The following is a 5,407-nucleotide window of genomic DNA, read 5'->3' as shown; positions in this document are numbered from 1 at the left end:
TTTTGGTTTGGTCCTTACCCATTTGTGTGAGCCACATAGGATCTGACGTGGCCAAGCTGACGTGGCATTGCTAGTGACCAAATGGAATCATCATAAATTTCAGATCCCTGTCCACCAATCTAGCTACATGGGCCTGGCCCAATACCTATTTTACTATTGAAAATGTCTGATGTGTTTGGGTTGAACATTTTTTTTCCTAGAAGCACACATATCTCATGATAGGCCCATTAAAAATAAGTAAAACATAATAAAAGATTGCAAATAAAATGTATATTTTATTTCAGTAGCAAATCACATCAAATACAATACGTCATCCTGCATAGTCATCTATTGATTGCAAAGAAAATGTATATTTTATTTCAGTAGCATATACAATACAATGTATATTTTCTTTAGATTCACTACTGTAGTTATCGCTGTCACTCTCATCACTAGAGTGTGAATACCTCCTCTTTGACCTATGCTTGCGCCTCCTGGCACCATCAGAGTCAGAGTGGCCATGTTTCATGTGCCTTTTGCGGTCCTTCCTCTTCCTGTGTTTACGATCACTGTCACTTCTGATTCAGTATCAGATTCTAAGTAAGAATAGCTTCTCCTCCTGTGCTTTCTGGAATGATGCAAGGAAGTGCATCTCATAGAAGAGAGAAAACATTGTTAGTTTACTGAACATCTAGGATTATCTAGGATGCTAGAGAAGTAGTGTGTAAATCAAATAAGTAGAGCAATATCTGCATAGAAAGCTCAGACAAAGATATTTTTGCAACCACGTGACATCTAATATCAGGCATTCCAAAGCAGAGCGAAGCTAATCCTTACAACCAACAAATACTGGACAGAGCATGCCATGTCTAATCAAAGACTGACACCAAAGTAGCACTAAACTGATACATGACATGTGCTTAACCCCAAAACAGTAGCTTGAAGGTTCCAAACTCCTACACATTCACATCCTACCAAAAACATATACCGCTCTGGTAACTATACACAAACAAACTAATTAACCTGCCCACGTGACAAGGTCTGTTCATTGTTTACCCATATTGTATCAGTTTAAAATTTGAATGTAATCCTAATTTTCAAACTGTAAAAGGAAAGAAAGCAAGGGGCTACTGATATTTTCTTTCAGATAAGAAGATGCTTAAAATCAGCAAGTACAAGTGCTCATGCAATACACTTAATATCAAAGAAGTGGCTTAGCTAAAGGTTCAAAACTGCTAAACATTCAGAGCATAAAGAAACATGTGGGCCAAATTTTGTGCTGCTTCTCTAGTAACAATTCAAACAGTAATTACAAGTACTCCCTCAGATTGTACATAGATATTTTATACATCCTAAAGCAGTAATAACAAGTACTCCCTCAGATTCAAATAGTAATAACAAGTACTCCCTCAGATTCAAATAGTAATAACAAGTACTCCCTCAAATTTTATTATGCGTCTCTAGTAACAATTCAAACAGTAATAACATGTGGGCCAAATCTAGATATTTTCTTTAAAGGAAGCTACGTATATTGTACATAATCATCATACATGCAGATTTTATACATCCTAAAAAAATACTTACATTGCTCAGACATCCCGTTGATCAAGAATATCCAAAGCGATGGATTAGAAGAAAGAATCTAACTCGTTCATGATTTCTTCAGGGCATTTTTTCAAACAGGCGAGAGCCTTGATGTGTGAGTGTACAGAAGAGGAGAGCAGCCAGAAGTGGAGGTGAAATACATGCGGATTCGCAAGGTTGATTCACATATGCGTAGAGTAATCGCGGGATCTGGGGGTGGGATGGACTTACACTTGCGGATGTGGGCGGCGGGGTAGCCGCACGAGGAGCAGGTGCTCTTCTACAGGTGGAAGGTGCGGCGGCCGCAGCGGATGCACATCGTTAGTAAAACAATCATGTCATCTAATTTATTGAGGAAAAAACAATCAAGTCATCTAATTTATTTATTTTGACAAATAACAAATAACATTTTCTATCCATTCTCAAGGTTAGTAAAAATGTTTAAATTCTATAACATCATCTCAACCATTTAGGTATATTCACGTAAGTTTTTACAATCTAGACCGCATTTATATACAACATAACATAATCAGTGTGAATGTGACAAGTTTGTTCTCCCCTACAATCCAGTCTGAATGTTGCGGAAATATTTCATGGATGCCAAAATATGAAACAGAAAACAAAATGTAATGATATGCGCAAATTTTACTACCATAATTTCTTTTCTGACAAGTCTGAAACTTTGCTTGATCTATTTCACATATTGTGCTAGGGGGGACTAAGTTGCCAATCAGTGTAGAAATATAACTAATAGAGCGAACAAAGATAGTGATAGCTAGCTGACAACTATTCTAAATACTACAAAGAGAGAAACATCCTTACGTTATCAATCATACTAAGTTAAATTACGAAGCCTTGGTGCTTGCCTCAGATGAGCAGGTAGCCGGATCCATGGGCGCTAGAGTCAGTGCGACGGCGCATCAAGCCTTCTCCTCCTACACATGCGATTGAAATATTGGCGGACACAGTAGAGGCGATGCCATCATCACGAGAGAAACCTACAATATAGACCTGTGTTGTTTGATTGGGCGAGCGCTTTTTCTTGTGTGCTCTTTCGGGTCCCTGGATGGAAACATCAAACATGTGTAAATGAGTGTGTAGTACTACAAAAAAGGCATAAGTTGCCTACGAGGGGGCTGTTATGAATAATGGATTTGGTAATACTAACAAAGAAAGTACAGAGCATGCATGACCCACGCAGAAAGTACCTAGATAGATCTTTAATTACCAGCAAACCATAGTAGTAGACCAACACTGAGTATAATTTCTTCACATTGGATACTAGTACTTAATAATACAAATACTCCTACTTACATTTTGGCACTGAATAATACAAATACTCCTAATTACCAGCAAACCATAGTAGTAGCAGCAAGTCAAATATAACTCAGTAGGTTGCACTGAAATGTTGTGGCACAAAGCAAGAAAGCAAGTCAATAGGTAAGTAAGCCAGCAATGTTTTTATTTATCTAACATTTTGCATCAACTGCATGATAACTGCACATGTATACTTTGGGCAAATATACTTACTTAGAGATACACTTTTTACTGGTATATGACACATGATGTATCCATATCGGAGTAACAATTTTTTTTGTTTGTGTAACCGATGACGTCAAGAAGATGAGCATAGCTGTTATGCAAGGAACATCGAATTTAACCATGATAAAATATTTGTCATCTCACTCAAACTATTACTATATCATAGTAATGGAGCCGTTTATGCATGTACATCTGCAATTAGGAAAGCGAACCTATGGCAGTAGACCTAACTCATCGGTTATAATACAACCATGTGTTGACTATAATTTTGGCAAATCATCTCAAAGTCGCAAGCAGGTGCAAGAATCGTGTCATGCTTATGCTGCAATGTGTGTGTGACAGTGTGAGTGTGTGAAGCATGTCAAAATCTGAAAGCTGGGCCACGAAGAATAGGCCGACCTACACAAAACAGGGTAACAACAGGAGCAACCCACTCTCACTGCCGCTGTGGCCGCACCTGTCGGAGCGTTCGCTGGTTGAACCGAGAAGAATCCGTGAGCGAGGCTCCTTTCTCCTCCGATGAATCCCCCACACCACCAGAAACCCTAGCCTCAATGGCACCGCTGCCGCCGCCATCGACGACGGCACCGTCGCTGCCAGACGAGCTCCTCGAGGAGGTCTTCCTCCGCCTCCCGCCGGACAAGCCCGCGCATGTTCCGCCGGTCTTCCTCCGCCGTGGACGCGTTCTCCTCGGGAATCACTGAGTGCATGGATCCAGTGGATATGCCTGCAGCACGAACATAAAAAGAGGAACATGGCGTGAGGAGAACGAAATGAATCGTAGGGAGAGGAGGGATGGGAGTGAGGAGGCACCTTGATCTGTGGAGAGGAAAATAAGCACCCGCTCCATCAAAGATCCATGGAGAGGAGACCTCTGTCGCCGGCATCCATCGCCGGCCGACCAGGCCATCCGACCGCAAACTGCTCATGCAGATCCTGTCTCGGCACGGATCTAGCCGCCGCCATGGCCTGCCTTCTGGATCCGAAGTGGGGATGATGGCGGTTGGAACATGTGGATTGGGTTTGGACGGGGTGGGGAATGATCGGGAGAGATGGAGGCGGCTGCACTAACTTGCTAGGGTTTCGGGATAGAGGCGCCCGGGTGTGGGCTTTTGGAATTATGGGCTGGCACTAAAAATTTGGTCTCCCTACATAACTTACTCCAAATTTTCCTTCTCCGCGCGCATTGCTTCAGCTAGTTTTGGACTTCATTTTTTTGCCCGTGGGTGGCTGTCAGTGGCCCTATTTCAGTTTCCTATGAGAACACTTCGTTATGATTGAAATTATGAAACGTTCACATATTTTGACTAATCTATGATGCCTTCCAATAATTTCATCATTAATCCATCATGGATTAACTGTCTTTTTTAGTGAGACCATGGTATATGTCCCAAACAAACAGCCACATGTGTGAAACACACGTCAAAGAAGCAAATTGAGAGTGGCGGGTGCACAGGGGGCATATTTGAGATGACCGTGGCGAGGGAAGGTAGCGGTAGTTGGAGTATGTTGATTGAGTGGCGGCCGGAGTTTGACCTCGATTTTTTTATCGCTCTTTAATCTCTCGTAACCTCAAAAGCTCATTGTGCGCCCTAGATTTGTGTTGTCCAAGGGAAGAAGAATGGGAAAAGACTAAAATTGACGCTGATCTCTCGAGTGGGGAGGCGCTACCTCCAAGTATTTATCGTGGGTGAGCCCTACATGCTAGCACGTCCCGCATGTCGGTTGGCCACAGTGTCATATCTTGGTCCTTCCAAAAACAATTGTATTCCTCATATACTCTCTTCACCCCACGGATAGGTTGATTTGACAAGTATGTGCGACACATAGACAACATTACTGCACGCATGCATGACATATGTGATATTATAGAGTTGTTTGTCCAATCACCCTTATTCAAGCCTATGACCTTATTAATTTGGTCAAGCTGGACCCAAATAAGGCCATGGATAGTGTTATATGCTTTATGACCTATGGACATAGATAATACTTTGAACTTTTTGACAGAAATGGTCACAAGGGTGTACAGTTTGGACTCCCTTGGATACCGCATGACCATTTGGTATTTTTTGGTCATAGATCTATGACCAATTGAGCACGGTCAATATATTTTTGTCATAAACGAGCATATTTCTTGTAGTGGTTATTTTGTGTTGAGGAGACTACCTTTAGAAGCACAAGAGCAAGGAGTTCATTGATCTACCACATCTATTAACTTTTGGAGGGTGGTGCTTCCTAGATTGGTTAGGTGTCGCTTGGGAGCCACCTACTTCGTGTTGTGGAGTGGAACCAAGATGTTTGT

At 41.7% G+C, this 5,407-nt stretch overlaps 1 long non-coding RNA gene across 1 annotated transcript; it reads right to left on the bottom strand.

Moving 5' to 3' along the window:
- Positions 1 to 255: 255 nt before the first annotated feature.
- LOC123439915 lies at positions 256 to 3,712 on the bottom strand. Its single transcript, XR_006630215.1, has 2 exons — positions 3,563 to 3,712; positions 256 to 2,625 (listed from the first exon to the last, which is right to left on the bottom strand). It is a non-coding gene; the product is annotated as an uncharacterized LOC123439915 (long non-coding RNA).
- Positions 3,713 to 5,407: the final 1,695 nt, after the last annotated feature.

The sequence above is a fragment of the Hordeum vulgare genome, chromosome 3H, assembly GCF_904849725.1.
Source record: "Hordeum vulgare subsp. vulgare chromosome 3H, MorexV3_pseudomolecules_assembly, whole genome shotgun sequence".
Classification (NCBI taxonomy): domain Eukaryota; kingdom Viridiplantae; phylum Streptophyta; class Magnoliopsida; order Poales; family Poaceae; genus Hordeum; species Hordeum vulgare.
The sequence above is the reverse complement of the archived record's forward strand: the minus strand, read 5'-3'. Positions and strand labels throughout refer to the sequence as shown.